Source organism: Paralichthys olivaceus, chromosome 16, assembly GCF_024713975.1.
Source record: "Paralichthys olivaceus isolate ysfri-2021 chromosome 16, ASM2471397v2, whole genome shotgun sequence".
In the NCBI taxonomy this organism is placed as follows: domain Eukaryota; kingdom Metazoa; phylum Chordata; class Actinopteri; order Pleuronectiformes; family Paralichthyidae; genus Paralichthys; species Paralichthys olivaceus.
This window is the reverse complement of record NC_091108.1, coordinates 1,798,999-1,811,368: the sequence shown is the minus strand read 5'-3', so window position 1 is coordinate 1,811,368 and position 12,370 is coordinate 1,798,999.

Sequence of the window (12,370 nt, the reverse complement as noted above, 5' to 3'; positions counted from 1 at the left end):
TGCTTCTGACCTCTGACCTCTGACCTCCGCCTACAGGAGCAGCTGCTTGCTCTGCTTGTCGGACAATAAGCAAACAAGCGTAGAGTCAATGTGAAGTCTAAGTTATCTTAGGTTGGGGAGCGGGGCCTCTTCACAACTACACCCCCAGTCACCTGTCAATCTGACATACACCCGGTCAACCCATCACGCTCCGTCTCAGATGCCTCCACCAATCCTTCCCCTTCCATTCACCCTTCTTCCCCCCCCTCACTCGTGAACGAGGGGTCGAATCGAGCATGTAACTTTAGGGGCACCCCTTTTTTCTACTTGAGCACCTGACCCCCCCAAAAATGTCTGTGCACGGCCCTGCTGTTCGGCCTCGAGCTTCGTTTTCAAGATGTTTCTTTACCGGTGGACGACCCTGACAAACCCACGAGCTGAAAATAAAGTTCCTCTTTCCACTATTTGTTTTATCTTTATTATTTGTTCTGTCTGTTTTGTGCCTCTCCAGACTTTTCTCCCTCTTGGAAGTAGTTGAGGTCTTGCTGCTTGTTTTTTTTTTCTACTCTGCATCTAATCGAAGACGTTAACCTGTGATTCGCTCTCATACGCTGGTAGATGTAATTGTTTTTGTCAGCCCACAATATGATTTTCCTTTACAGCTAATATTGACATTATACGTTCATCAAAGCCAAAAGGGACAAAGTAATGAATCTAGGGAGGTTGCATAGAAACACAGAAATAAAAAGTACCTGGGATTGTTTGTTATGGTAAATTACAGCCTTATAATTCACTGCTTAAACACAAATCCACTCAGATACAGTTGTTGAACAAACAGTCCATCACAAACAAGAGAAAAATCAATCCTCTCTTTAATTTCATGTATTTCCTGTTGAGAGTGATTTTGGGTCAGGATGTAATGTAATGAGCTCAGTCAGCAGAGCAAGATTTTTTTATTCCTGTCTAGTTTATTTAAATTCATATTTGAGTCACAGTAGATTCAGCATCGAATCTAGAAATAAATTAGTTGATCTAAATTAAGTTTCAATCAACTGTCTTTGACCTTGATAGGACGACATGAATGTCTCCTCAGAGCCTTTGAGCTCCGTGTCGTCTCCACCTGGTTTAAAAGTTTTAAATAAGACGGGAAACATTCAAACACTTTTTCAGGACGGAACTTAAATCACATTCTCCACCAGAAAAACCCGTCTTCTTCTCAAGCACATTGTTCATTTAATCTGAACCTGAAACACGACGTGCTGTTGTCACAATAGAACGCGTGGAAACAAATGAACAAAAACCTGAAGATAAAAAATGTGCGCAGGATTACAGCTGATTGGCAGGACCTGGATCCTCCACGATCACTATGCTGCGCAGACGTCAAAAGCTCAAGATGGCAGCGCCCGTATATATCTGATACGTTAACTTCATAAATGGAGACAAGTCTTTATTTAGCGACTATTGTCTCAATCCAGGACGACATGTTTCCCTGAGAACGGGAATGAGATGCTGGGACGTGGGTCATGAATCTGTTAAATTGGTTTTCTTATATACCACAGACAATTGGTAAAACTATATATATTTATATATACTGTATATATATATATATATATATATATACATGTATTTGTACAGCATCAGTTGGAGGCGGGATGAAGATGCAGTGGTGAGTTCCCACACATTCTTCTTAATGCCGTAAATCGTGACCCATAACAACGGGTCCAGCTTTCCATAATATTTACAGGCAAAAAAAAGATGGTCTCGAAAAACAGAGAGACATTATTCCCCTAAATGAAATAGATCCTGACATCTGGGCATCCAGGGGCCCCATCCATCCTCCCCTCTCTCTCTCTCTCTCTCTCTTTGTAATTACACGACATAATGGTGGTGCAGTCGGCCCATAATCTCCCATTATGATCAGTCTCGGCTGCCTCCACTCGCTCTCCACCACGACTTCTAATTCAATATAAATGTAAATGACTGGAGACGGGGGCGAGCGAGGGGTAGGGGAGGCGGGGGGGGGTCAGGAACAGTAAGTAGAGTGTAAATGTGGGAGTCTGATCTCACCACAAATCCGTACTTATATTTAAGTGACACACGTCTTTATAACGATGTGTACAAATGGAGCGTCATCGTGCTCCGTGTTGTCATTAAACGTTTAATTATCGTCTTAGTTCAAGAAACATTCAACTGGACCCTGAACAGAAATCGTTGGTTCACCTCAACACTTTCTTCTCTTGCTTCCAGTGGATTCCCATATTCCCAGGTTTTCAGATAAGTTTGTTTGCGTTTTGTTTTATGCTCAACGTTAAAAAACGGAATGAGACGGAACGCTCTATCTGGAAGATTTTAGCTCAAAGATGTGCACGTTTGCTTAGAAATGACTTATGATAACAATGAATCACTAACCAAATGATGCTTTTATCAACAGACTTATATGATAATTAATTCAGCTGCATGAATAATGACACTGCCATGTGTGGTGGAGGTGAACAGGGGCCCAACAACACATCGTTGCCCTGCGGGCTCCCATGGAGGCCGACCCGACCGTGGTGTCATCCTGACGTTTCACATATTATATCATCAAATAGCTTTAGAACAAACACCGGATACGTTGGATAAGAACTGACTTTAATGACAGAAATCATCTTTAGAAAAATACATTAACGTGTATTTTAACTTTTTATGTCCCTTTTGCTAACACGGAGCAGGCAGGGCTTCTGACATATAGCGTAGCCAGCCACCAGGGGGCGATCTAAATGATTTGGCTTCTCTTTTCCGGAGTTGTCACGTCCTCCAGCTTCGTCCAGTCAGTGTGTCGAACAGATTATTAATTTTATGAGACGTCTCTAATTAATGTTGTTGTGTTACCGAATATTTCAGTGATTCATTTGTTTTTCACTTTAAGAGCTGAGTCGAGTTACAGGCGTGTAAAAATAAAGAGCGGGTCATACCTTTGTCTTATTCCTCATATAACCACCGCCACATTATAGCTTAATGCTAATTGAGGAATACTGACAGGACTTTCAAAAAGTAATTTTCTTCACGTTATTGATTTTATATAATATTGTATTTAGGGCAAAGCCTTTCATCTGTCGTGTGGGCTTTAAAAAAAGATCATATCAAGTTAATAAAAAAAAGATTGAACTCGTATGAAAGATCCCACTAAACATGGCGTCTGTGATACCTGCAAAGTAGCTGTGAAACATCTCACCGAGGCTTCAGTCTGTGGTGAGAAATGAGGCAATATGTTACTACACAGTCTCACAATTCATAATTCAAAATGCTGCGTAATTAACTTTCTCCTCCGAAGCCTTAATGTGATACCAAATTAAATAAGTGGGAAGAAGAGAGCGGGGGGGGGGGAGATGGAGGAGATAGCGACGAGGAGAGAGAATCAGGGAAATTTAAATTTAGAGGAGGAGGGAGAAGGAGTCGGAGGAGTAAGTTGGTGATGGATTGTGTGAGCAGCGGAGGTGAAGAGATGAAAAGAGTTGAAAAGTAACGGGGGGGGGTGTTTCCTCTGTGAAAACAAAACAAAAATGAATATTTTGGTTTTTAACGTTAGATCAGATTAGTGTAAAATTCAAATTAGACCCTGGAGTAGATTTAGGTCCTCTCCTGAGCAGAGAGTTTAAAATCTGGATCTCTGGTCAAAAGGTCTCGAATATCACGTGGAGCCGGTGATTTAAAAGTGATTAACAGAATCTCAAAGTGAAATCTGGATCACAGTGATGAGTTCTCTACGTCCAGTGTTTCTTAACTAATGAAATAACTGGTTGAGGCTGAGATGAATGAGTGGTTAAGACTCGGTTCAGGTTTGGTTTAAAGGGTCGTTGAATATTAATATATTAATATATTAATAATAGATAAGGAATATTGAAAATAGCCCAAGAATGACAGGTTAGCGTTAAACATTTAGCTGGAATGGTTAACGTCATGTTGGGGGGTGGGGCAACGCTACATGACGATGTGTTATCACCAGTGGCGGATCAAGGATTTGTTCTAACTCAGGGGCCATAGAGGGGCCCACATTTACACAGAGGGGCCAATTAAACGTCCAACGTCCAAACTGAATATAGTTTGAAAATTGTTCCTTAGTGTTGTACACGCATGTGTGTGTGAGTGAGAGAGAGAGAGAGAGAAGAAGCACAAGAGAGCGAGTTAGGAAGGGGGCAAAATATGTCGAGGTGCAACAAAAGGCCGAGAGACGGATGGAGGGACTCTTATTGTTACGTGGCAGAGATTCTGTATTGGTTTTATTCAGCTGATTTCACAGAGCTGCTCATCCAACATTCATGCCAATAAAGGACAGTGAATAGGAAGTGAACTGAATAAAGGCAGCGGAGAGAGAGCGGGAGTGAAAAGGGGAAATTAAGGACAGAGCAGACGGGAGAAGGGGACAGAAAGGCGGAGCGAGACGGAGGTGAAGGAAAGAAAGAAGACGGCAGAGAAGAGATAAGAGAGGAGGGAGACAAAAATATTGGGGGGGTGATATTTGGAGGGAAGTCGTACATTCACGAGGAGAAAAGTGGGAAAGGACAAATCAGAGCGGAATGAAAGACGGGAAGTTTTGGTGATTATAATGAGCAGGTCTGATGTGGGGGGGGGGGGGCAACACGTACTCTGACAACACATCAACTTCAAAAAGTAAAAACTGCTTCGCTCCTGCCGCCCACGGTGGGGTCGGGCGGAGACGACGAGAGTTGACAGACAAACCAGCTGCAGACGATGAAATGACGTCCGTGTGGCCAACATCTACGACGTCTCCGAGTTCAGACCGACTGTTTATAACAAATGGAATGCAAAAGAGCCTGAAACCTTCTTTGTTATGACCAGCAGGGGGCGACTCCCCTGGTTCTCTCTATAGAAGTCTATGAGAAAAATGACTCCTCACTTGATTTATAACGTCAGTAAACATTTTCTATGGAAGTCTCAACGTCTGATAGGTTTCCAGTTATTTCCAAGCTGCTGTAATTGCGGATCTCAGCTGGTGGAACATATTAAACTTTCGAAAGCTCCTCGAAAGGCGGGCGACGAATGCATCCTTCCATCCCCCGAGGAGCGAAGGCTCCAGCGTTAGGATCCTTCTCGGCCCGACTCTTCAGCGTTTTCTGAAGAGACGACCGGCATCAAGACGTCCGATGTGCGAGTGTATCACACGTAAACTTCGACCTGAGCGGCGGTTTAAGTGTTTTTAAAAACCAAGGGGCATCGAAACTTTCTGCCGTCCGACTTCAGCTCTGTTGCTAGGTAACAGCGGTAAGGGCGGGGTGAGCTGGTGACGCCGACCACGGAATCCTCTGGAGAACAGGACCGCCTCATTTCAGGGTCTGAAATGTGTCCAATAGAAGAGAAAGACTCTTGTGTTTGATTGTTCAACAAATTTCACAATTGGTGCCTGTCGGACATGTTGTCGTCTCTGCTCCCCTGAAACGAACCTGTTTCACGTCTGAGACGAGCGTTTCAGCCCCGCTCTCTCTCTGGAATGTGTTTTTTCCTTCACAGGTCATCGTCTGCTCCAGACAGGCTTTCATTACGCTGTCATTTGTTTCACCTCTCTCCAGAAATCACATCCCGGCCGCGCACACCGTCCCTTCGAAGCGCCGCTGCGTCCGCCGGTGACCCGAGAACATTTGCAATTCAGATTCGAATCCACCTCGGTGAGAGAAAAGGTTTAAATATTAAATTTCCAAAAGTCCAGATGTAATCCTGGGTGATTGCATGTCATGTCAACAGCGAGTTCCCTTTAATTACTTATTTAAAGTGCCACGGGTGATTCACTCACCTTCATGTAGACCCACACTGATGACTTTTTTTTTTTTTTTTTTTTCACAGATGCACTGTGGGAGATCACCTGTCGAGGGACTCGCTGCTTTCTGATCTTCATCCGGGAGTCTGGTGCTTTTTCTACTTGTCACACATTTTAATAGCATCTGCCCACACACACACACACACACGCACACACACACACACACGCACACACACACACACACACACACACACAGAGGCGAGCGTATATGGCTGCAGACACATTTTCTTTTATAAAAAGTCCAGACGAGGATACAGGAGCTTGTGTAAATGAAGGTCTGTTACGTGCAGGGCTGCCAGGAATGATCATTATTGATTAGTTTGTTGATAATCATGAATATTTCAGTTTCACACTTGATTGATTATTGACATTTATTCCTTTGCTGAAAGGCCAGAGAGCATTTGTAGCATTTTTCTTCCACGAATGATTCTCTTAGAAAATGTCGATCTCACAACGTTATCCCACTTTCTTCTATCAAACGTCTTAATTCCCTAATATCGAAATATATCTGCTGTGATGAACAGTATGGACTGATTTATTGAAAGTGAAAAGACAAATGTTGTGAAGACACTGAGCGACGACGTCAGCTGCTGTTTTCAGAACAACATTAAGTCTCACGCGACGAGATTTTCCGCCACGTGTTGCAAGTCGACGACAAAATAGCCCCCGATCAGCTGACGAGTCCCTGAGGCATCTCAGAGCCGCCGCCAACTCCAGCCAATCAGAGCAGGGCGCCGGGTGAAGGTGTTGAAGGTAAATGGTGAAGCGGCTCCAGATTCTTTACGATGCACATGCAGGAATTGCTAATTGTACGAATTCTCACCCAGACACCAATCGATCCAAGAGGAAGCCGGAGATGATTCATCAAGTTATCACTTCACAGACAAGCTCTGCTCAACCAGAGGTGGGGAAGCCACCTCGACTGACTCTTCCTCCTCCTCCTCCTCCTCCTCTTCCTCGTCTGTGGATTTGAAGATTGCCTGGTGCTGAATGAAGAATGAGCTGCGTCCAGCTCACACAAAGGCAGGTGACTTAAGCCTCACTTTTCATTCCTCTATTTAAGCCCAGGGAATGAATCTCCAGATAAAACTCACACCTTTTGCCCCGCGAATTGAAAAGCCGCCGTGTGTCTGCTGGATGCGAGGCCATATTGGATCTGGGGTAAGGGGCCCCGCAGACGCCATTACAGCTCATTTAAAGTTAAAGATGGAGCTTTTCTTTTTTCTGTCTGTTTTTGCCCTGCGGGCGAACGGAGCCTCCTCAGTGTGGAGGGGTGATATTAGCTTCAGCCTCCAGGAAGACGGAGAGAGAACAGATAGGAGGGAAGCCATTTAAAACCAGGCAGTGCTTCGGTGAGACGGCCACGGGGAGCTGCCGACTTTATCATTTAAACCATAAAAGATGAAAAGGTTATTCAGAAAGCTTCAGCTGCTTCACTGAGGTAAAAGTGCCCGAAAGCAGAACGTGAAATATTTATGGAAAACATCAAATAAAAGAATCTTGAAACTTTAACTGTGCGACTGTCTGGACACAGAAATAAAAAATAAATAATGATGAACGTGGTGTAAGTAGAAGTTGAGCAATTCAGAAATAACAAAACATCGACAGAGGAATGAGTGTGTGTGTGTGTGTGTGTGTGTGTGTGTGTGTGTGTGTGTGTCCAATCAGCTGTGCAACGAAACACACTGGCTCCTCTCACTTAGCCGGCGCCGCTCCTCCTGATTGGCGGCGCAGAATCAGCCAAGTCGCTCCCCCATTGGTCCGCGGACGAGGAGGCGGCAGTTTGTTGCTGTTGCTAAGATCCAGTTGCTAGGCTCCCGGCTGTTGCTAGGAGACATGCGATGCATTATGGATGGCTGGTTTCCTCACAGAGGAAAGCGAATCTGAAATGCTGATGACCGGAGCCTCCGTCACTCTGTCTCTCTATCACTCCATCATTTTTTTCCAAACCTGTCTCGGTGAATCCGTCCATCGTTCTGTCACTAATTCAGATTTGCTTCTAACGGCAGGACCGTGATTAATTATGCTGTTGCCAAAGCAGCTTCACGATTTTAGGATCAGTTCGGACGGGATTAATATCACAGCAATTATATTCATCTTCACGAACAGCAGTTTGGTGTTTGGTAAATCAGAGGCAGTGGCAGCGTGAACAGAGACGTCGCCCTCCCGTACAACAACAGGAGGGTCCGTCCCTCCATCACTGGGGAGGCTGCCCAGCGGTTTAATCCAGACGTGGGTCATCGCGCCAACTTCCTCTCTCCAGGCCACGTGCTTCTTCCTGTCCCGGGATTTCCTCTGACTCTCTAAGTCTCGGTTCACGAGACGTTTCCTCCTGCTCCTTCATCTACTTCATACAAAACCCTGAGTGAGTCTGTGGTCGTCCTCCCTAAGACCAGATCTATAGATGATGAACTTCTGGAGCAGATCGGTCAAAGGTCAAAAACACATCTTGTGATATCACCGCAAATAATAGAGACGCAATCTAAAGCTTTGTGACGTCATAGAAGACGATGTTCTTTATTCCAGGTATCTGCTTACTATCCAAGTTATAAAGAAACAAATGAAAGTGTATATAGATCGAAAAACCGTGATCGTATCGTAGGAATTACATCATCGTAGTGATGCAATGACTTTTCATGACTTCACCGCCTCCAGTTTAATTAAACCTGCAGAATGACATCAACCCCTGAAAGCTCCTCAACACAGAGCTGAAGTCAAACTCACCTTCGGGTCTTCGTCCTCCTGTGAGTTCATCTCACAGATTCTCACCTGAGCGTCGCAGGAATGTCGACACAGAGCGCGGCGACGTGTCCTCTTCGATGTCCTCATCGTCGACTGCTAGCGACGATCGGTAATCTAGTAAAACCGAAGCCGTGCCGCGCTCCGCGAGATAAGAGCCCCGCCCTCGTTCGTCGGCTGTGACGTGTGAACGTAGCGTGATTAGCTTCATGTTGGACGTTCGCTTAAAAAAAACCCAGATGAGCTGAAAAAGAGACGGGGGGGGGCAACTCAGCATCAAAGAGCCTCCTCCCTGCCTGATCAAAGTCTCTGCTGTCAGCTTGATAGAAGGTGACAGCACCTCCACTTTCCCCCGAGAGATCAGCTTTTACAGCGGTTACATCAGATGATGCAACGTCTCAAGTGTGGTTACACTTTTTCAAAAATCGACGGGGGACAACGCTGTCTGCAGGATTCGTAACACAAAACGCAAAGCTGGCTGTGGCAACACATTTCCCCCCGAAAGCTGCAGCGAACTTCAGCGCCGGAGGAACCTCCATGGACGAGGAAGGTGCTGATGCTTCCTGTAAAGCTGTGGTGTCGAGAGTCTGCATTTTCTCTTTCGCATTCGACAAATAGAAAAGAACAACATGAAGAACTTCTGGCCGCAGGTGTCCGTCCTCTGACAGGCGGCCGGACATTTACAGAGACCGGAGGAGTTGCTCTGTCGCAGCTCTGATCTCTGAACGCTGTCACGTGTGTTCGATAAAGTCATAGAGACACACAAGCAGGAAACAAGTGTGTGTGCATGACTGAAACAGTGGCGACTCCTGTGTGCACTTGTGAGAATGAAGTTTGTGCAAGGTGCATGCTTGTGTGTGTGTGTGTGTGTGTCCCCCAGATCTGTGGCAGGCCAACTGTGACAGACTCAAATAGCTCTTGAACGTGCCGCTGCTCGTTGCGCGTGTGTTTCCTCTGTCCGTCTTATCTCCGGCTCTGTTATCACTTGGAGTCCTCCTCTTCTTCATTCCCAGCGCCGAGGCCACCGGAGCGAGACAGATAGAGGGGGGGGGTTCCGCTCTGTGGTGACACACAGCGGATTCTTGTTACTGTGGATCTGAGCTGCGGGTCGACGGGCGGAGGTGGTCGACTCTCAGAACCTCGAGGCTGCAGAAGCTGTTCGAGAGTCAAAGACGGGTTGAGGCCGCGATGCAGTCGTTTCCAATCACAGCTCTGCTGCTCGCTTCATCAGACTGGAACCTTTTTCATGTAGAAATCAGCTTGTCCGTCCCGTGCGTCGTGTCAGGGTTGACTTCTCACTGAGAGTTTATTGTTTTTAAAGGTTTCTACAGCGAACACATGAACCGTGCATTAAGGTGTTGATGACGTTTAGAACACGTGACGGACTCCGCCCCTCACCTGAATGTTCACATGAGAAACAAAGTCGGACATTTTGTCTGGAGTTCATGTCTGGAAATTGAAAATGGTTTTAATCTTTTAAAAAAAAGTTCAAAGGTTTTTATTCATCTATTTGTCACTACACACACTCAAAGGGAACACATGCATATTCCAACACACACCTGTTACAGTAATTTATTGATATATTTGATTGTTAAACTGTACAAATGCATCTAAACTCCTTCTTTGAATCTATTTTCATCTGTGATCGTCCGTCACGTCCACCGACACACGTCGTCTCCGTCCCGTTCTCCTCCTCACCCTCCCACATTCACACGTCAGTCTGGCCCGGCAGACGCACATCATTTCTAATTATGCAAAACAGCACTTTCCCGTCGCGTGGCGGAAAGGCAATCTTTCTATGCAAATGGTTAAATTCCCCGCGAGGGCCGCCATTGCCTGCGTGCTCGTGGAGGTGCTAATGATGAGTGACGGCGGGTGATATTAGGGTCAGTGCACGTGCCCGCACCGATGAAAACGATCAACTAAGCACCAGAAGTGTTCTCACCACGGGTGAACCCGGCGGGGGGGAGACGGGACCAAGTGGCGCTCTGCGAGTCACGGCCGTGGACATTGGTAATCCAATTGGACGAGGCGCTAATGAGAAAAGATCTGACGGCTGATTTAAATTAAAGAATTTATTTCAATAATTTCCTTCAAGCCTCTTTGAAAGAGTCGCTGACGTGACGATGAGACAGATCCGGGAACTGGCCTGAGACCATTCAAACTTCCCTTCGTTCGCCTTCGTCCTGAGGAGTTCACACCAGTGACGCGACCTCCTGACTGTCACATCGCTCAGGTTCAGGGGATTTGACGTTTTAGAAAATCCTCTGAAAAAGACGCATCGAAAACATAGAGCATTTGACGTGGGGGCACAAAAGAGGTATCATGATCCCTTCCAGAGCTTTTTCCAGAGCTGTAAACAAACACACAGGATTTCTGCAGTGGAATTTATTCATCCTCCTCCTCCTCCTCCTCCACCTCCTCCTCCTCCTGCTGCTCTACCCCTCACCTGAATTCCCTGTTGTTGACCCCGAACAATCTCCGGCTACGTTCTTCATATGTGAAACACGAACTCTGGAAAATGTCCCAAAAATTGGGTCGGAACATTTTCCAGCACTTCACGTTCAGGCGACCTTTAGAAAGTCCCTCGATCTCGACGGCTCAACGACCGGAGCCTGTTCCCACACAGCTGTGTTTTCATGAGCGAGTTTTATTTTATGTGTGCTCTGTAAAACCCTCAGATAAATAAAACTGACTGTGTGTGTGTGTGTGTCTTTTATTGACTCACTCAACAATCACACAATATCTGCCTGCACACGAACGCTCTGCGCTGACTCACGTTCGGACGAAATATTCCAAAATGCAGACGCCTCATTTCAGAAAACAAAACTCCTGCATCCAGTGTGTGAATTGCAAAAAAAAAAAACCCTTTTCTGATTTCTCCTCGCTGCAAGAACGACGGCCCATTAACAGGTCGGCTATTCTGTGGTTTTACAAATAACGGCGGACGATTTCGAACCGTGCAGACACGACTGCTGCCTTTCAGCGAACCTCATTAGCCGACAGGGGAGAATAACTGGCGGCAGAGTGGGGGCTGTTATAGCTTCATGCTCGGCATCTTGTTTGGATGTAAAATAAAGTCGACCACTGTGAGGCTCATAACACTTGTGTCTACACGGGGGAAGAAACAGCGTTGAGGTAATTATGTTTTTTTCCTGCTTCACTTGTTTTTGAAGTTCCCGCTGTCATTTATTTGCTGAATGAGTTTCATGACCTCAAAAAAACCTTTTTCAATCCCAAACGTACAATCTCCATTGTGCCTACGTGTCAAAGAGAAAATAAACATTCGTCCCCTCGCTCTTAAAAAACACATTTTTGCAAATGCATGTATCCGTGTGTGATTGTTCTGCCTCAGCAGCAGCAGCAGCAAATGACATGATGATGATGATAACAAAAAATAATGAGTATTTGCAATCTTCTTCAGAGCTGCACAAACTTTCTGCTAGAAAAAAAACAAAAAGATAAAATATATCGGTGTTCGCCAGCTGGAATAAAACAGACCCAGCACCTTTCTTTATTTCACTCTTTGACCTGAAACTGTTCTTGTAAAAGTTTTAATGGATGAGTGGATAAAAAGTTGAGGGAAGTTGGACGTCGAGATGAAACCAGTCTGGAAAGTGAGCGTGTGGTCGTTGATGCTTTATCGGTGGGATCTCTTCGTACCTGACGGGTTACGGCTCATTTAAAGTTAGATGCACGTAAAGAAGCTTCTATCTGGACTCTGCATTCATCTTATCTGTGTTTGTGCACGGACAAAGCGGGGCAGTACCACCGGCAACAGTGGGGGGGCAGTGTAGCCAAAGGTTCAAGCGCTGCCCTCTAGTGGACGTAGTTGTGGAG